The sequence below is a fragment of the Lactuca sativa genome, chromosome 9 (genome assembly GCF_002870075.4).
Source record: "Lactuca sativa cultivar Salinas chromosome 9, Lsat_Salinas_v11, whole genome shotgun sequence".
Taxonomy (NCBI): domain Eukaryota; kingdom Viridiplantae; phylum Streptophyta; class Magnoliopsida; order Asterales; family Asteraceae; genus Lactuca; species Lactuca sativa.
The window spans coordinates 70,301,146-70,321,575 of NC_056631.2; positions in this window are offsets into that span (position 1 = coordinate 70,301,146).

Here is a 20,430-nt window from a genome sequence, read left to right on the forward strand (position 1 = left end):
GGGGTCGCCGATCAGGGATATTCTTTTGAGGGTGACGGTAAGCCTACCCTTGATAGACATGATTTGAGAGGCTCAAGTCGAGGGGGTGAAGAAGGAGAACTGGAAATTGGAAACAATTCGGGGACATTATCCTTTGTTTGTTAAGGATAGTCGTGGCTTGTTGACGTAGTGTGGCCGAGTATGGGTGCCGATGTCAAGGGGAGTGAGGCAGAGATTGTTAGAGGAGGCGCATAAGTCCAAATTTTCTATACACCCAGGTGCGACAAAAATGTATAGGGATTTGAGGATGAGCTATTGGTGGCCCTGCATGAAGCGGGAGATCGCCGGGTATGTGGAGCAATGCTTGACTTGTACGAAGGTCAAGGCCGAGCACCAGCGACCTCATGGTAAGGTTCAGCCACTACCCATTCCTATGTGCAAGTGGGAAGAGATCACTATGGATTTCATCACGAAGCTACCGTGGACAGCGAGGGGAGTCGATGGCATATGGGTGATCGTGGATAGACTGACGAAGAGTGCTCACTTTATTCCGATCTCTGAGAATATATTTGCAGAGAAGTTGGCGGACATTTATGTTCGAGAGGTGGTGGCCAGGCACGGAGTGCCGGTATCAGTGGTTTCAGATAGGGATGTTCGGTTTACATCCAGGTTTTGGAAGAAGTTCCATGAGGAACTGGGTACCCAACTGCATTTTAGTACGGCATATCACCCCCAGACCAACGGCCAAAGTGAGAGGACGATCCAGACACTGGAGGATATGTTGCGGGCATGTGTTCTTGATTGTGGAGGGAGTTGGGATACGTACCTCCCACTGGAAGAGTTTTCATACAATAACAATTATCATGCCAGTATTGACCGAGCACCATTTGAGATGTTATATGGACGAAGGTGCAGGACCCCAATATACTGGGATGAGGTTGGGCATTAGGTTTTGGGGAGCACGAAGGTAGTACTCGAGACCACCGGACTGATTCAGCAGGTGTGTGAACGATTGCGAGTCGCACAGAGTCGCCAGAAGAGTTATGCAGACCGACGGCTGTCAGACCTCGAATTTCAGGAAGGAGACTTTGTCTTACTGAAGGTGTCACCTTGGAAATAGATTATCCGGTTCCGCAAGAGGGGCAAATTGGGACCTCGTTTCATAGGTCCGTTCAGGATCATAGCCCGGGTGGGCAAGGTGGCATATCGTTTGGTACTCCCAGAGGAGCTTAGTCGGATTCACAACACCTTCCATGTGTCTCAGCTCCGGAAGTGTGTTGCCGACGAGACTTCAGTCATATCCTTGGACGACATTCAGTTGGATGGGAGCCTGAATTATGTCGAGAGACCAGTTGGGATCCTACACAGGAAGACGACGAAGCTCCGTAATAAAGAAGTGAAGTTGGTAAAGGTGCAATGGTAGCACCGGAAGGGTTCCGAATGGACCTGGGAGCCGGAAGATGAGATGCGAGGTTTCTATCCAGAGTTGTTTGGACCAGCAGGCTTCAGGGACGAAGCTTAATTCAAGTGGGGGAGAGTTGTAACACTCCGATCCTCAGGTATTAATATTAACATTTCGGTTTTGGATTTTTGGAAAACCTACTCGGCGAGTTGGCCTCTCTACTCGTCGAGTAGTAGCGGGTTTGGGCGCGAGGTTTAATGATCTACTCGCCGAGTCCATTTTGGTACTCAATGAGTAGATGCTGGCAGATGAAACCCTAGATTCCAGGGCCTTGCACCCTATTTAAAGGGTCATTAGCCTCCCTTGGCCTCCCCTTTACAACTCCATACCTCCTTAAAACCCTAATTCGAGTGTGAGTGTGTTCTTGTTGATTTTTAAAGCTTGAAGGAGGGATTTGGTGAAGGAATCACTTGAGGAATCAAGCTAGAAGAAGCAAGGGCTCGTGGGGATTCTAGATCTACTTCTGTGGAGCACTTTCTGAAGGTATTAAGCTGTCTCTTGGCTCATTTCCACCCAAAACCCTCTTGTCGATGGATTCTAAGAAAGGGCTTTTGTGTTTAAGCCAAGATCTGAAGTTGTAACTTCAGATCTGAACTCCTTTTGGCCTTGAGATGCATAAAGTTATCAGTTTAGCTTAGCATGTACCTTCCCTCAAGTGTATGACCCCATTCCAAGCTTAGATTTGCTATTTTAGGGCCTTAAAGCCTTGCATGCACGTAAAGTTTGCAACTTTACGTGGAAAGCATGCCTCAGGAGCCCAGATCTGTAGTTTGGAAGCTTTGCATGGCTCAAAAAGGATCTGTATGGCTTGAGATCTGATAGGACTCGGCGAGTCATAGGGGGTGACTCGGCGAGTCATTTGAAGGCAGGCATGGACTCGACGAGTTGTATGAACAACTCGGCGAGCCCGATGAATATTGCCATGAACTCGGCGAGTTGGAAGAACAACTTGACGAGTCGGATGAAGATTACCTAGAACTCGGCGAGTTGAAGGAACAACTCGGCAAGTCGAGTAGGATTTCCCAATGGTAGGATGTTCGTAGACGTCTCGAGTGTCAAGCAAGGGAACTCGACGAATGACCTTAGATTATCAATCAAGAATCTATGAACTCGACGAGTCGCCACGATGACTCGGCGAGTAGAAGTTATTCCGGGAAACTCGGCGAGTCACTAGTTGTACTCGGCGAGTTAGAGTCAACATGGATCGTTGACTTGACCTTGGTTGTAGTTGACCAGGATGGACTTTGGGGAAATGACTGGATATTGTATGACAATTTTAGGAAGTTGCGTGGAGCAGCCCGTGGGGTACATTTGGTCGCAAAGTGTCAGTTCAGCATTCGTGACAGGTGAGTCTTCTCACCATACCTATGGGTCTAAGGCACCAAGGCCGGCCCATTATATGATTATGACATATGTGGTAAACATTCTGCGTTCTGTTATGTGATTGCATGTTATGTATGAAGACCACGGGGGGAGCCCGTGGCATTGGATGTAAGACCATGTGGGGTAGCCCATGGCAGTCTTAGGTGCAGACCATGTGGGGTAGCCCATGGCATTGGATGTAAGGCCATGTGGGGGAGCCCATGGCAGTCCTAGGTGAACACCATGTGGGGTAGCCCATGGCATTTTCACAGGTTTCATGTATGCATGGCTTACGTGATATATGTGTAGCTTTTATAGCTAACATGATATATGATATATGGTTTGTGTGTGGGTGTGGTATGCTCTGGGAAACTCACTAAGCATTTCACTTACAGGTTGTTGATTGTTTTAGCTACTTCAGAGCCGAAGGGTAAAGGCAGGGCGTGATGATGTGGCGTGCACTCTACCTCTCTTTTTGTGTGATGGGACTCTCTGATGTTTTCAAAAGTACAATGAAATTGTAATAATTGTGAATTGGGAAACAAACGGTTTGGAAATTTATGAATTATGGGAATTGTTTGAGTAATTAAAAATGAAAAATTTCCTGATAAAAATTGGGTCGTTACATGCTACAACTAAACTAGGCCAGTCTAGGGCGACAAGAACTTGATCAAATAACGGCATTTGGAAAAATGCCAAGACAGGCAATTTAGTCACTATCATGCATGGTTATAACGTCTCCCATAGAGATTGATGTGGGCCCTAGTGTGGAGTATCGGACCCTTGCGTTCCTACAGGCCCACGATCGTGTGACTAAAGGGGCTTCACAGAAATGGCCATAACTTTGGCTACGAATCTCCATTTTGGGCCTACGACCAGTCAAATCGAAGCTTGGAGCAAGGAGCACATCTAGATAAGTTCCCGAAGGCGACTTACCCATTTTTTAGTCCATAAATCACTTTCTAAATGGAGTTATGAACAATTTTGTTATTTTCCTTAATTTTTGGGTTTGTATTTGGCCCATGGACTTTTAGGGTTTCATTTTAATTTTAGCTTCTTATTTAACTGTTTTTGATGTAATTTGGATGGTCGATCATCAATTTTATGAACTTTCGATTTTCTCCCAAATTTTGTGTGTGTTAACCTAGATTTTGAAGTGAATCCCACAGTACTCGTAGAATCAACGTGATTTTGAAGAGATTGTCCTGGCTATTCTTTTAGAATCAATAGGTTCATTCTCGGTTATCTTTGTGTTGTTTTTTTGCACTGCATTAGTTGGTATTAGAGCCGAATTCGTGGTTCAGAATGCCTCCGAGGAGAAACAGGACGCCCGCTAATGTTCATGAGCAAGAACTAGAAGAACGTATTATGGCACGAATGGAGGAGAGGATGGATGAAATGGTTGACCAACTGACTGATAGGATGGACGAACTGATGAATCTAGGAGGGCAAAGGTCTCGAACTCATTCTCAAGTGGAAGATAGTGAATTTGGGAACCCATTCGGCGGAAGTGACAGTTCATATTTTGAAGACGATCTAGAAAGGAGGCCAAGGCGTGATCATAAAGGTGACAATGGGCATTGGGAGGCCGGAATGAGAATTGATATCCTAGAATTCGACGGGGTCAGTTTGAATCCGGAGGGGTTCGTCGACTGGTTGGCTACTTTTGAGGAAGTTTTTTAGTTCAAAGAAGTCCCTAAAAACAAAAGAGTGTCATTGATCCCTACCAGGCTACGTGGTAGGGCATCTGCATGGTGGCAACAACTGAAACTGACATGAGACAAGCTCAAAAAGTCAAAGGTCGTGACTTGGAGGAAGATGAAGAAGTGTTTACGATCCAACTTCCTACCCCATAATTTTCAATGGTTGATGTACCAACGGTTGCAAAATCTGAAGCAGGGTGCCAAATCAGTTGACGATTACACAACTGAGTTCTACCAATTGATTGCTCGAAACGATATCTAGGAGACAGAGGAACAACTCGTTGCTCGATATATTGGGGGTCTACGGGTCCAAATCATGGACTCTGTAAATATGTTTGACCCGGTATCTATTTCTAAAGCACACCAACGAGCGTTGGCTTTTGAGAAACAAAGTCATCGGGTGGGTGGTTCGTCTTCAACTGCCAATATCGGAGGAAGTTCAAGGACGGGTGGTTTGGTACCCCGTGTTGTGCCTAATCAACAAAGCCTGACATCTAACAGTGTTGGACCAAATCCTATGACAACTGTTAGTAGCAGCTTGAAGTTTTTTAGTTGTGGGGAAACAGGTCACCGACAATCAGAGTGCAAAATGGTCGGAAAACGTCATTTGTTTGCTGAGCAAGATGATTGGCAAAATGATGATGCCGGTGAAAATTATGAAGATCCCCCTGTGTATGACGAATAGCATCAATGCGAAGAGGAAGTTGTAACTAGAGATGTGGGGGTAAATTTGGTGGTAAGGCGGTCTTGTTTTACACCAAAATTTGTTGGTGATGATTGGCTCAAACACAACATCTTTCAGTCGACATGTACTATTTTGGGAAAGGTTTGTACTTTTTTTATTGATTCAGGAAGTTGTGATAACCTTATATCTGCAAAAGCAGTTCAAAAGTTGGCTTTGAAAACATAAAATCGCCCTAAGCCTTACAAGCTACAGTGGCTTAAGAAGGGTGGCGAGGTCACTGTATCTAAACGAGCCCTTGTTCAATTTTCTGTTGGTACCACGTATAAAGATGATGTGTGGTGTGATGTGGTTGCTATGGATGCTTGTCATTTGTTGTTGGGCAGACCTTGGGAGTATGATTGTAACATAGATCATAACGGGCGGACTAATACTTACAGTTTCTTTTTTGGTGGTGTGAAGATAACATTAGTTCCTAGTAAGCCAAAGCAGCCAGTTCTGAGACCTTCAGGTACACTACTGACCCTTACTCAGTTTGAAGACAAGTTGGAGGCGGAAGGTGAAATTTTTGTATTGCTCGAGAAGGAAGTCGCTAAGGAGGTTGAAATTCCTGAGGCTATGGTTCCTCTGCTCAAGGAATTCGCTGATGTTTTCCCGAATGAGTTACCTAATGGTTTGCCACCTTTACGTGACATCCAACATCATATTGATTTACAAACAGGATCTTAGTTTCCTAATAGGCCACATTACAGAATAAGTCCCGGAGAGCATGAGGAATTGCGACGACAGGTGGAGGACTTGATTTCAAAAGGTCATGTTCGGGAGAGCATGAGCCCGTGTGTTGTTCCTGCTTTGTTGACTCCCAAAAAGGATGGTAATTGGCGTATGTGTGTTGTTAGTCGCGCCATTAATAAGATCACGGTGAGGTACATATTTCCAATTCCTCGACTTGATGACCTACTTGACCAGATTAGCGGTGCCTCTATCTTTACGAAACTGGACTTGAAGAGCGGGTACTATCAGATTCGACTTAGGCCTGGGATGAGTGGAAGACTGCCTTCAAGACTCGTGAAGGATTGTATGAGTGGTTGGTGATGCCTTTTGGTTTATCAAACACTCCTAGTGCATTTATGCGTGTGATGAACCAGTTGTTCAGGCCCTTTCTTGGTAAATTTGTAGTCGTTTATTTTGATGACATACTTATTTACAGTGCTACTTTTGGTGAGCTTGTCAACCATGTGAGGCAGGTTTTGACTGTACTTCGATGAGATAGTATGTATGCAGCTATGAAGAAATGTGTGTTTATGGTTCCTAAATTCTTGTTCTTAGGGTACGTTGTTTCGGGGGAAGGAATACAGGTGGACGAGTCTAAAGTAGCAGCTGTCAGACAATGGCCAACTCCAACTACCATCACTGAAGTTCGAAGCTTTCATGGCCTTGCTTCATTCTATAGGAGGTTTATTCCAAACTTTAGTTCTATTATGGCACGGGTGACTGATTGTATGAAAGGGAAGACCTTTACTTGGACCGAAGTAGCAAAATCAACTTTCCAATTAGTAAAAGAGAAGCTTACTACATCACCGATTCTTGTATTGCCAGACTTTTCTCAAGTGTTTGAATTACACACGGATGCTTCCAAGGTTGGGGTTGGAGCAGTTCTAAGTCAAGAAGGACGACCGGTTTCCTATTTTAGTGAAAAGTTGACGGGGCCAAAGCTACGTTATTTCACTTATGATGTTGAGTTCTAAGCAGTAGTCCAAGTTGTAAAGCATTGGCGCCATTATCTATTTCATAAGGAATTTGTTTTGTTCACAGATCATGATTCATTAATACATATTCGCAGTCAAGATAAGGTGTCACACAAACATGGGAGGTGGATGTCGTTCTTGGAAAAATTCACTTTCGTGGTGAAACAGAAGTCTGGAATGTCAAATCGGGTGGCTGATGCATTGAGTCGGAGGAGTAATTTGCTAGTTTCCATGAGGGTTGGTGTGACGGGGATGGATGTCCTCATGGAGCAGCTAACGGTTGATCCTTATTTTTCTGTTGTTCTACAGGGTATACAATCTGGAAAGATGTCTGATTTCTACTGCATAAAGGTTTTGTTTTCAAAGGCAATCAATTGTGCATCACTGATTCTAGTCTTCACCTTCAAATCATTAGGGAGCTTCATGGTGAAGGGCATGTCAGCCGAGATCGCACTTTACAGTTGGTATAATCATCTTATTTTTGGCCTACAATGCGCAAGGAGGTGGATAGATACGTTAAACGGTGTCGAATCTGTCAAGTGTCAAAGGGCACATCTACCAATGCAGGACTCTATAAGCCTTTGCATGTTCCATCATAACCTTGGGTAGACATCAGCATGGATTTTGTGTTGGGTTTAGCACGTACTCAACGGGGAAATGATTCAATATTTGTGCTTGTTGATCGTTTTTCTAAGATGGTGCACTTTATTCCTTGCAAAAAGACGACGGATGCAGTTAATGTGGCCCAGTTATTCTTTCGACACGTCTACCATTTGCATGGATTGCTGTCTTCTATTGTTTCAGATCGAGACACTAGGTTTATGAGTCATTTTTGGCGCAGCCTATGGAAAATGGTGGACACTCAGCTCAATTTTAGTAGTGCATATCATCCTCAAACGGATGGCCAAACAGAGGTTATCAATCGATCCCTTGGTAATATTTTGCGGTGTTTAGTGGGTGATCATGTGAAGACTCGGGGTTAAAAGCTTTGTCAAGCTGAGTTTGCTCATAATCATGCTATCAACCGAAGTACTGGATATAGTCCATTCCAGGTGGCCTATTTTGTTCAGCCACGGGGACCACTTGATTTGATGTCAGTGCCTGTTTCTAGGGTTGTTCCAAAGAAAGTGCAGGATTTTGTTGGAGGATTGCATGATGTTCATAAGGCTGTTCATGACAACTTGGTCCGAGCTAACTCCAAGTACAAGCAAGATGCAAATAAAAAATGCAGAAAAGTTGATTTTGAAGTAGGTGACTTTGTTTAGGCTGTTTTGACTAAAGATCGTTTTTCGGTTCGTGAGTACAACAAGCTGTCAGCTAAGAAGATTGGACCGGTGGAGATTGTGGAGAAGATTAATTCCAATGCTTACCGTTTACAATTGCCAAGCCACATTCGTTGTTCGGATGTTTTCAATGTAAAGCATTTGCTTCCTTATTATGGGGATTCTTCTGAAGATGACCATGGTGCACATTCGAGGTTGAATATTGTCTACCCAGGAGGGGATGATGTGGGCCCTAGTGTGGAGGATCGGGCCCTTGCATTCGTAGAGGCCCACGATTGTGTGACTAACGGGGTTTCACAGAAATGCCCATAAGTTTGGCTACGAATCTCCGTTTTGGGCCTACGACCAGTCAAATCGAAGCTTGGAGCAAGGAGCACGTCTAGATAATTTCCCGAAGGGGACTTACTCATTTTTGAGTCCAGAAATCGCTTTCTAAATGGAGTCATGAATAATTTTGTTATTTTTCCTTAATTTTTGGGTTTGTATTTGGCCTATGGACTTTTAGGGTTTCATTTTAATTTCTGGTTCTTATTTAACTGTTTTTGATGTAATTTGGATGGTCGATCATCAATTTTATGAACTTTCGATTTTCTTCCAAATTCTGTGTGTGTTAACCCAGATTTTGAAGCCAATCCCACGGGATTCGTAGAATCAACGTGGTTTTGAAGAGGTTGTCCTGACTATTATTTTAGAATCAACAGGTTCATTCTTGGTTATCTTTGTGATGTTTTTTTGCGCTACATTAGAGATCCAGTACCATCTTAACATTTCTGAGATCAAACTCTTCGATCGTGTGGATACAAAACCATTTATATGATAATGCAAGAATTATAACACTTTTATAAATTATAAAATATCGGATTTTCTGGGAAAAAACTATTAATCATTACCTTTTCTCATAACAGATACAATGCAAGGAATTTGGATCTTTCATTTATAAATGATTTTACAATGAAAATCACACATACATTTACACTTAATCATTACATCTTTTTAGAGAATTTTATAGAAAATCATGGATTTTCTCGGTTATGCACCCAATACAAAGTTTTTCAATCAAACATGCTTATGAACTCACCAACATTATATATGTTGACCATTTTCAAAATAACTTGTATTCTCAGGTAAGCGATATGCTGAAGAACCGTCAAGAGTATTATGGGATTTCTTTTATGAAAATGTCTATTATCATACAATTTATGCTTTCAAATTTTGAAATGTAAAACAATGTACTTGTTGTGAACAATGCCAGTTGTAACATGTAATGTTGGTAACGATTCTGTTATGTTTCATGAATATTCATTGTGATGATATTTCAATTTATAGTCACACGAGCCCTCGAACGTTTCCGCCGTCTGGTTCGGGGGTGTGACAGATTGGTATCAGAGCATTGTTTATAGTAAACTAGCATATCTTACCATACATGATATGCAACTATAAATACGACAGGACTAAAACAATATGAATAAAGTGCATGCATTAAAACTTTAACAATTGAAAGTCTCTAAGGGAAATGGAACACTATGACCGACTTATACGCCTTCGTGCAAACATTGGGGTTAAATATAGCCTGATATACTATATTTATTCAAAAATATGACCGACATGTGTTTGGGGGTAATTATGGCGGGAAGTTGACCTAGAAACTCACCTTATATTCAAAAAAATTCAGGAATTCAAACATAAATAATTAAAATACAATAGGAATAATCAAAATATCATTTACTTATACGCCTTCGTGCAAACATTATGGCTAGTTTTCACCACCCCGGGGATTCTTATTTTCCCAATCAGGGAAATAATGGGTTGCTGGAAGAACTAGAAGAGGAACTAGAAGAGGAACCTGAAGAAGACCCTAAAGAAGAGGAAGAACCAGAAGAAGAGCATGAAGAGAAGCCCATGGGAGGACCGGCGGAACCATTGGTCGACTCGGATGAGGAGGAAGTAGAGGGTGGTGACTCAGATAACTCGAACACAAGGTATGAAGTCATCAACCCTCCGTATATGGCCAGGGTACCCCCATACCGAATGGGCCCCAATGGACCTACGCCCCCGTGGGTGCACGAAATTTGGAGATGGAGCCGCCAGCAGCGAGTGAGGCACCCATTTGGTATGGACCGGAATTTCTACAATCTGAGTCACGGTGGACCCGCCGATCAAGGCTTGCCAGTGATAGTAAGGAGGACTCGCGATATCGGCGAGCAGGCGCAGGCGACCGCTAACCAAATGATGTCCATGAGAGCTGCGGTGGAGCGTACAGAGAGGATGACGCACGAGGTAGTCAGGGACTACCAGATGCATCAAGCAGCGTTGAAATCCCGACTTCAGGACGCCGAGCGCCATCTGGCTAGACTTCAAGGCACCTCCACCTCATCATCAGCACCACCAGATCCACCTCGCCGCAGCTAGCACCTTTTCATGTATTCCTATTACGAATGTGGGAGAACCGGGCATTTCAGGCGTAACTACCCCAATGAAAACAATCAACGGCCAGGAGCAGCAGGGAGAGTGTTGACTTTGGGACAAGGCGAAGCAGTCCAGGAGCCTACCGTTGTCACCGGTATGTTCCTACTTAACAACTCGTACACATGCATCTTATTTGATAGTGGGCGGAGAGAAGTTTCGTTAGTAATAAATTCAAACACTTGTTAAATCAACAACCCCAGAAGCTCAGCGAAGCCTTCATGGTGGAAATGGCGAATGGGAAAACTGAAACAACCAAAGATAACTATATAGGATGCACGTTAACACTAAACAACCACTCTTTTTAAATAAATTTGATCCCTGTAAATATTAGGAGTTTTGATGTGATAATTTGCATGGATTGGTTAAGCCCCCATCATGCTGATATTATGTGCAATGAGAGGGCTGTTATCCTTCATCTTCCCAACGACGAAACCCTAATAATCTATGGAGATAAACCTGACACAAACATTCACCTTATCTCGTGTATCAAGGCACAAAAGTGTCTACATAAGAAGAACTACACATTTCTAGATCATGTGGTGGATAAAACCAAAGAGGAAGTGAACATTCAAAACATTCCATTGGCATGTGACTTCCTGGATATGTTTCCAGAAGAACTTCCGGGAATACCCCCAGAAAGACAAGTCAAATTTTGAATCGACCTAGTGCCTAGAGCCACTCCGATCGCCAAATCACCCTACAGATTGGCTCCTATTGAGATGCAAGAATTATCAAGCCAACTAAGTGAACTCCTGGATAAAGGATTCATAAGACCAAGCTTCTCTCCATGGGGAGCTTCGGTTCTTTTCGTTAAAAAGAAAGACGGATCCTTCAGGATCTGCATTGACTTTAGGGAACTCAATAAGCTCACCATCAAAAACCGGTATCCACTTCCCCGGATCGATGATCTATTTGACCAGCTTCAAGGGGCTAGTTACTTTTCAAAGATAGATCTAAGATCCGGCTATCATCAACTCAAAGTCCAAGATGAGGACATTCCTAAGACTGCTTTCCGAACTCGCTACGGTCATTACGAATTCGTCATGATGCCCTTCGGTCTAACAAATGCCCCCGCTGCATTTATGCACCTCATGAATCGAGTCTGCCGCCCATTCCTTGAAAATTTCATGATCGTTTTCATCGACGATATTCTCATATACTCTCGAAGCAAGGAAGAGCATAACCAACATCTCCGACAAATCTTAGAGACCCTCCGGGCTGAAAAGTTGTATGCGAAACTCTCCAAGTGTGAGTTTTGGCTCCACAGTGTAAATTTCTTGGGTCATGTTGTCAGCAAGGAAGGAATTCATGTAGATCCCTCCAAGGTCTAAGCCATTGAAGGCTGGGCAATTCCGACAACACCAACATAAATTCGCCAGTTTTTGGGTCTTGCAGGCTACTACCAAAGGTTTATTTAGAACTTCTCCAAGATAGACAAACCTCTCACCACATTGACCCAAAAAGGCATACCTTTCAACTGGAATAAGAAGCAAGAGATTGCCTTCCAAACCTTGAAGCAAGCCCTCTGTAGTGCACCAGTTCTATCCTTACCGGAGGGAACAGAGGACTTCGTAGTCTACTATAATGCTTCGAATCAAGGCTTGGGTTGTGTCCTTATGCAACATGGGAAGGTAATTGCATATGCATCCAGGCAGCTAAAAACTCATGAAGTAAATTACACCACTCATGATCTCGAGCTGGGAGTTGTGGTCTTCGCCTTGAAGATTTGGAGGCACTACCTTTATGGTACCAAGTGCACCATTTTCACCGATCATAAAAGCCTTCAACACATTTTAAATAAAAAGGAATTTAACATGAGGCAGCAGAGATGGGTCGAGCTGCAAAATGATTACGAGTGTGAGATCAAATACCACCCAGGCAAGGCTAACGTGGTAGCCGATGCCCTAAGCCGTAAGGAGTGTTCAAGTCGTTGCGTGAAGACTCTATACATCACTATTCAATCTCACCTAACCTCACAGATCAAGAAAGGCCAATTGGACGCATTGAAACCAGAGAATGTCGCTAGCGAATCACTGCCGGGAATGGATAAGAGTTTGAAATTAAAGAGGACGGAACTCATTACTTCATGAATAGAATCTGGGTTCCTAAGATTGGGGGATTTAGAGAAATAGTCATGCATGAAGCCCACAAGAATCGATACTCTATTCATCCTGGGTAAGATAAGATGTATCTAGATATCAAACAACATTATTGGTGGCTAAATATGAAGGCAGAGATAGCCATTTACGTGGGTAAGTGTCTTACTTGCGCCAAAGTGAAAGTGGAATACCAAAAGCCCTTGGGATTATTGCAACAGCCTGCGATACCCAAGTGGAAATGGGAAAGGATTACTATGAACTTCGTGACTAAATTACCAAAGACAGCAGACGGATTGGATGCTATCTGGGTAATCGTTGATAGGTTAACAAAATCCGCTCATTTCCTACCAATAAAAGAATCCTACAAGATGGAAAAGCTGACCCAAATCTACATCAAGGAGATCGTGAGACTCCATGGAGTGCCAGTGTCTATTATCTCGAATCGAGATAGTAGGTTCACTTTAATATTTTCACAATCTCTTCAAAAGGAAATGGGAGCACAGGTGGATATGAGCACTACCTACCACCCACAGACGGATTGTTGGAGTGAGCGTACCATTTAGACACTCAAGGATATGCTCCGAGCTTGCGTGACTGACTTCGGCAAGTCATGGGATGCCCACTTACCTCTGATCGAATTCTATTATAACAACAATTATCACACGAGCATCAAGGTTGCTCCTTTCGAGGCTGTCTATCCTCGTAAATACAGATCGCCTCTATGATGGGCCGAGGTGGGTGACACCCAACTAGCAAAAGGGCAATCGCCAGCCAGTGCTCTCATAAGACCATAAATTATCCGTGAAACGACCGACAAGATAATCTAAATCAAAGCTCGACTTCAAGCATCGTGAGACCGACAGAAGAGCTATGCTGACAAGCGGCGAAAGCCATTAGAATTTCACGTCATAGATTGAGTGTTATTGAAGGTCTCTCCCTGGAAAGGAATGATCTGCTTTGGGAAATGGGGAAAACTGAACCCGTGATACATTGGACCGTTCGAGATCCTTGCCCGGATTGGCTTAGTGGCTTACAAGCCACAGCTACCTGTCGAGCTCAGCAATGTACACCCCGTGTTCCACATCTCAAATCTGAAAAAGTGCCTATCAGATGAAACTCTTTTCATTCCTCTATAAGAGATCGAGATCAAAGAGAATCTCATGTTCGTCGAAGAATCAGTCGAGATATTGGATAGGGAAGTAAAGCGTACAAAGCAAAGCCACAGTCTGATTTTGAAGGTTCGATGGAACGCCAAGCGCGGACTGGAATTCACTTGGGAACACGAAGACCAAAATGAAGCACAAGTACCCTCACTTATCCCCTCCTTCATAATTCTAGTTTTCGAAAGAATTTCAGGATGAAATTCCCTCTAACAAGGGGATGATGTCACAACTGGCATTTTTAGCCAGGAAATTTTGTGATCATGTAAACGTCATCTATGATAATACTTGTAACTCTAACTTGATACCATGCACTGTGTTTATTCTATGACAACAGACTTAATCAAAATTCAGAAGTGAAGTTCAAAACTCTATACAAAGTATCCAAATAGCCAATAATGAGTTGAAAACCCTAAAAATCCAGGTTCAAGCTTATTATGGACTAGGGTTTCCTTATTGGGCCTAATGGACCAATAAGCATCTAATCCGACTATCTTGGGCTTAGAAACCCTATTTGGATTCTAAATGGACCCAATACATAAATCTATAACTTTTTGGGCCATTTGGGCCTAGAATGATTCATTCTAACCCTAATGGGCCTTATTGGGCCATAAATGAATTAATTTGCCTAATGGGTCATAAACTCCATTCTTTTTACTTTAATGGGCCGAGAATTTTCCATTTGGGCCCATAATATCTAAATCAAGCATTCCAGGCCCAAACCACTCCTCCTTTCTCCTCTTCCTTCTTCCTCTCGGCCCAACATCAAAAACAAAAAAAAGATATAATGGCTAATTACCCAATCCATGACACATCATTTTTATTTAGGGGATATTAAGGCAATATACACAACATGCATCTTGGTATTTCTCATGTTTCCATGCAAACTCCCCCCACCCTCTCACTCTTTATCTCTCGGCCATGAACATCAAACACACACACACACTCAAATTTCACTTTCAAACACTCTAAAATCTCTCAAGAACACTCCTTCCTTCCATCCAAATTTTCGAGATCTCTAAGTGTTTCAAGAAGATCTTCACCAAAGATCACTAATCTTGGGTAAGTCTTCACACATCAAAGCTAAATAACTTCATTATTATGGTACTCCTTCTAAACAATTTTTTATGATCATACTCTTAGAAACACCCCCCCCCCCTAAGTTCAAGATCTACTCAAGAAAGCTTGCTAGGATCAAAAATCTTCTTCCACTTCTTCTCCAAACCGTGAACAACTAACCAAGGTGAGTTCATACCCCCTTGTTTTCGGTTTTTACATGTTTCTGGGGGAGAATACAAGTATTTATGTGAAGATCTATACATTTATGCATGTTATGTGTGATTTTTTCTTGGATTTTGTTGTGTTTGTGTGATAAAACCGATGGATCTATAAAACTCTAACAAAAATAAGTGACATTCATAAACCAAAACACTCTAGACCTCATACTACAAAGTTAAATCTGTTATAAATGCCTAAGTGGTGTAAAGCAAAATAAAATCTTGTATAAGGATCATTTTTGGCAAATAAGCAAAAGTTTTGGGACAAGAGTGACATCTACGGTTTTATAGGCGCTAAAAGTGTATTTTAGCTTAAAAATGAGCTTTTATAACAACCATAATTTCCTAAGGGTCAAAAGTGTAAAATTTGGCATTTTGGGCCTTAATGTGGGCCTCACGGCTTATTGGGCCCAAAATTGCAAAAATTTCAATCTTTGAGGATTAAAATGTTATTTAATCAAAACTTGAGCCAAAAATGAGAATAAACAAAATTAGGGGCTAAAAATGACACTTATCTCAAGATTTGGAACAAAAATGTAACCTTTATAAAAATTAGGCCGAAATTATCATTTTATGTGATTAAGGGGCTAAAAAGGTACTTTTCTGCAAAAATGGGCCAAAAATGTCAAAATATGAATTTTTGGACCAAATCCGTAAATTACTAAGCATTTGGGGCGAAATTACAAATTTGTTTTTTATAAATTTATGGACTAAAATGTTATTTTTAATTAAAATGGACCAAAAATGTCATTTTATGTAAAAATAAGCCTTTAAATGTTAATTTAGTTCTTAAGGGGCCTAAAGTGTAATTTTATTAAAAACAAGTTCAAATTACAGAATTGTGACGTATCCCACTAGAAATAACATTATAACAATACTCTAGATTTTTCATAACATTATGAATAAATTTTTCTGACTAAATGAACCATACTATAACAAACAAATAATATATAATAAGGGTACGAATATTGGGCCTAATACTTACTATGCATGCTTATTGGGCCTTCGTGATCCGTTTGCATGAATAATGGGCCTAATATATTCATTTCATGCTTATTGGGCCTTAGTGACCCAATTACATGCTTAATGGGCCTAAATTATCCTTTACATGTTTATTGGGCCTTAGTGACCCATTTACATGATAATCGGGCCTGAACTATTCACTACATGATTAATGGGCCTTAAGTGTCTTTCTGCATACCTAACAAGCCTTGAAACAATTTACACGTCTAATGGACCACAATTGTCCTTTTTCATGTTTGTTGGGCTTTGTCATTTCACATCCATATATCAACTACTATTTGTAATCTAAATACATATAACGTTATACATATTCATATGGAAATATTTGGGATCTAGTGAGACTTGTCGGTTGACATCACTGAGTGTATGGTCGTAGTCTGTAGTTATAATCAGAATCTCCTAGAGGGAGAGCGAGAGTTTGTGTATAGATATATATGGGGTGATCCCTCACGCCTCAGTTGTTCGCTACAGCTTGACTAGGCCAGTCTAGGGCTACAAAACCTTGATCAAATACCGTCATTTTGAAAAATGCCAAGGCAGGCAATTTAGTCCTATCATGCATGGTTATAATGGCTCACATAGAGACCCAGTACCATCTTAATATTTCGGAGATCAACCCCTTCGATCGTGTCGATACAAAACAATTTATACGATAATGCAAGAAATATAACACTTTTATAAATCAAAAAATATCGGATTTTTCTGGGGAAACATTATTAGTCATTACCTTTTTCTCATAACAGATAGAATGGAAGCAATTTGGATCTTTCATTTATAAATGATTTTAAATGAAAATCACACATACATTTACACTTAATCAATACATCTTTTCTAAGAATTTTATAGAAAATATCGGATTTTCTGGGTTACGCACCCACTACAAAGTTTTTAAATCAAACATGCTTATGAACTCACCAACATTATATATGTTGACCGTTTTCAAAATAACTTGTATTCTCAGGTAACCGATAAGATGAAGAACCATCAAGAGTATTTTGGGATTTCTTTTATGCAAATGTCAATTATCGTATAATTTATGCTTTCGAATTTTGAAATGTAAAACAGTGTATTTGATGTGAACAATGTCAGTTGTAATATGTAATGTTGGTGACCATTGTGTTATGTTTCATTAATATTCATTGTGATGATATTTCAATTTATAATCACACGGGCTCTCGGACGTTTCCGCCGTCTGGTTCGGGGGTGTGACATATTACATGCGCCTATCCATTCTCGCCCTAAATATGTTCTATCATAGATGTTAATGGGTCACTGTATTTTCCATACACTGATAAAACTTCGACAATCTATGTCTATGGGTATACTAAAACACCAAAGTGTATTACCTGCATCTCTCCTATTTTGTCCTTGTTCTTCTAATAAAAGGAGTTTATGATTCAGCATAATAAACAACATGCTATCAGGAGACATCACAATCTGAACTCTCGATCCACTGTGCTTAATTCTATGATGTATTTATGTCTCCTGAACATATTGTTCATGACAAAAGGGGGTGAGTCATACACCTTCTCTCGGGGGGGGGGGGGGGGGGGGGGCTATAGATAAGTTTTCAAAGTGCATTCATCTTCTTAGGGGGACCTCAAGTATGAAGCTAAAAGGAATTTTCTCCTGATGACAAATTTGACGATTAGTTTTGACATCATCAGATAAGGGAGATTATAAGGTCACACCTTATTATCTAATGAGTCAAACGTCTTTCACAAAGTTTTCAATCAGCGCCAACATTAGTGGCATGCATAACGTCTATAGAGTATTTGCGATTGTTAGGGCCAAGATCCTCAACCCTATTTAGGATCCCAAATCTTCAAGAACTTTCAGGATCCCGAACATATCTTAGGATCCAGACAATTATTATTACTATTATTTCCTAACATTTCTAATGGAATTATTTCTGCTCTTTTTCTCACATGTGCATAATTAGTCAACATAAGACTCATTCTCAACGAAGAAATGTTTCATTCAGGCAAAAGACACGGAAATACCAAATCAAACCAAATTGTTCACTTTTATTCATGAGGATCTCAGGAATATCATACATATTGTTACTTAGGTGTTGTTTTTTTTCTAAGGTAAAATGTTTGCAGTCTGCGGACCAGATCTGTAGACCTCTGGAGCAGAAGAGGTGGATCAAACATCTGCAGTCTGAAAAAAGAAGACTGTTTGTTTTTTTAACATTTGCAGGATATTAAAATAAACTAAAATCTAAATAAACTGAATTTTCTAAACTACAAAGTGATTTTTCAATATATTTATGACTTTTTTTTTATAAATAATTAACAAATCTAAATCAACTTTTATATATTATTGTATAAAAAGTGAAAATAAAAATAGTACAAATTAACGTATATATCAGTTAAAAACCAACAAATTTGTTCGCAAAGTTGTGCCTAAACATTGTAATTAGGAATCAAATAATTTGATATATAAATGAATGGAAATAAACTTCGATTTTTTCAATTAAATCAATTAAAAACGTGCCATAAATATTTTTTCTAAGAAATTGACGATGCTTTATTAAATAATGTTTTATAAAATTTGGCACAAAAAAAATAAGAACATATTATTATTATTTTTTTTTTCATATTTATATAAACAATTTAAACTACCATTATTGTAATAAACTTTTATTTATAAATTTGTCAAAAATATTATGTTTGTGTCGTCGAACTTTTTTTTAAGTATTGTAACTTTTTTTTCAAATTGTTTATCACTATTAGAGTTGGAATAAATATAAATTCAAAAAGAAACTAAAAAAAACAAAGTATATGTGTTTTTTAGGCTAGAAGATGTTTGAAGATTTTAGAAGACTTTGGTCCACATCTGCGCCAAGAAGAGGACACGCATACATTTTTAGGTCTGCAGTCTTCAAGAAAACAAACTGCCTGCGAAGGCTAATGTCTGTGTGTGGTCTGCGCCGCGCAAACAAAAGAGGCCAGGAAAATCTGTGTACAAAAAACAAAAATCACCTTAGACTAGACTATAAATACACAAGTGTTTCACACACTACACACACCTAGACTCACTGCAATAATTGTATTCCTTTACTTACTACCATTTCTATAATCAATCATTCAACCAATACAATTAAACAAGGCAGGTGATTATTATCACCTCCCAAGGTTTTGTGCTGGAGATCGTAGCAAGGATGTAGGGCTTTCCTTGTAAACAACGTGTTTAATCTTGATCTACTTTTGATGATCAGTTTACCAACAACACCACTACCTCTCATAAAAATTGGTTAATATCTACTTAGTCAATTTTTAACCCAAACAATTTGGCGCCCACAGTGGGGCTGGGGTGTTCATAATCCTAGAAAATCTTGTCCACACAACCAAACTTCTCTTCTTCCTTTATTCCATATATTCCTTTGAAAAATCATCCACATACTCCTAGCAAACTCCTTGGTCAGAAGAAGACTTTTGATGTACCGAAGAAGAAAACTCCCCCAGAATCATACCAGAATCCTCATACCATAGTCTTAAATAATGATCTCTTCGTCATGATGAAGACATTGAAATAGCAGATGGCTTAGTAACATGAAGACAATAGAACACTTCTTAAGGAAGTGGAAAGGATAAGGGAACATATCTGTAAACCATAGGAGGTGACACCTTGAGTAAAACAACCGAGGATCCTGAATTTCGACAATGAAAGATCCTCAGGGAAATGTTCAGAATTCATAGCTCCAACATCTGTTTCTACCCCAACAGGGAGAGAAATCCCAAACATCCAAACTCTTGTGATCCACGATCTTGATGAGACCTTTAATATGCCTAATAATAGAAGTATTGGTAAATTCTATAATAGTAAGACTATGAATACTAAACTGATGGATCTTGATGCAGGAATAAGTCCAATTATGACCAAAGAACTCCAACTAGTAAGACCGATGAGCTCAAGTGTACCAGGGGTATTCCAACCTATACTGGAAGCGTCCCCCACTAGTCACATGATCTCAAGTTTTATCGCGTCAGTACATGACACCAAAGTTCCTAAGCACTTCCAAACTCCTAGCATGACGCCTTACGATAGGACCATGGATCCTGAAGAACATGTCATACAATATAAGGAGAGAATGGAGATTATTCCCATTGTGCCACACTTGAAAGAGGCATGTATATGCAAAGGCTTCGAATTGAACCTTAGAGGATCAACCTTAAAATGG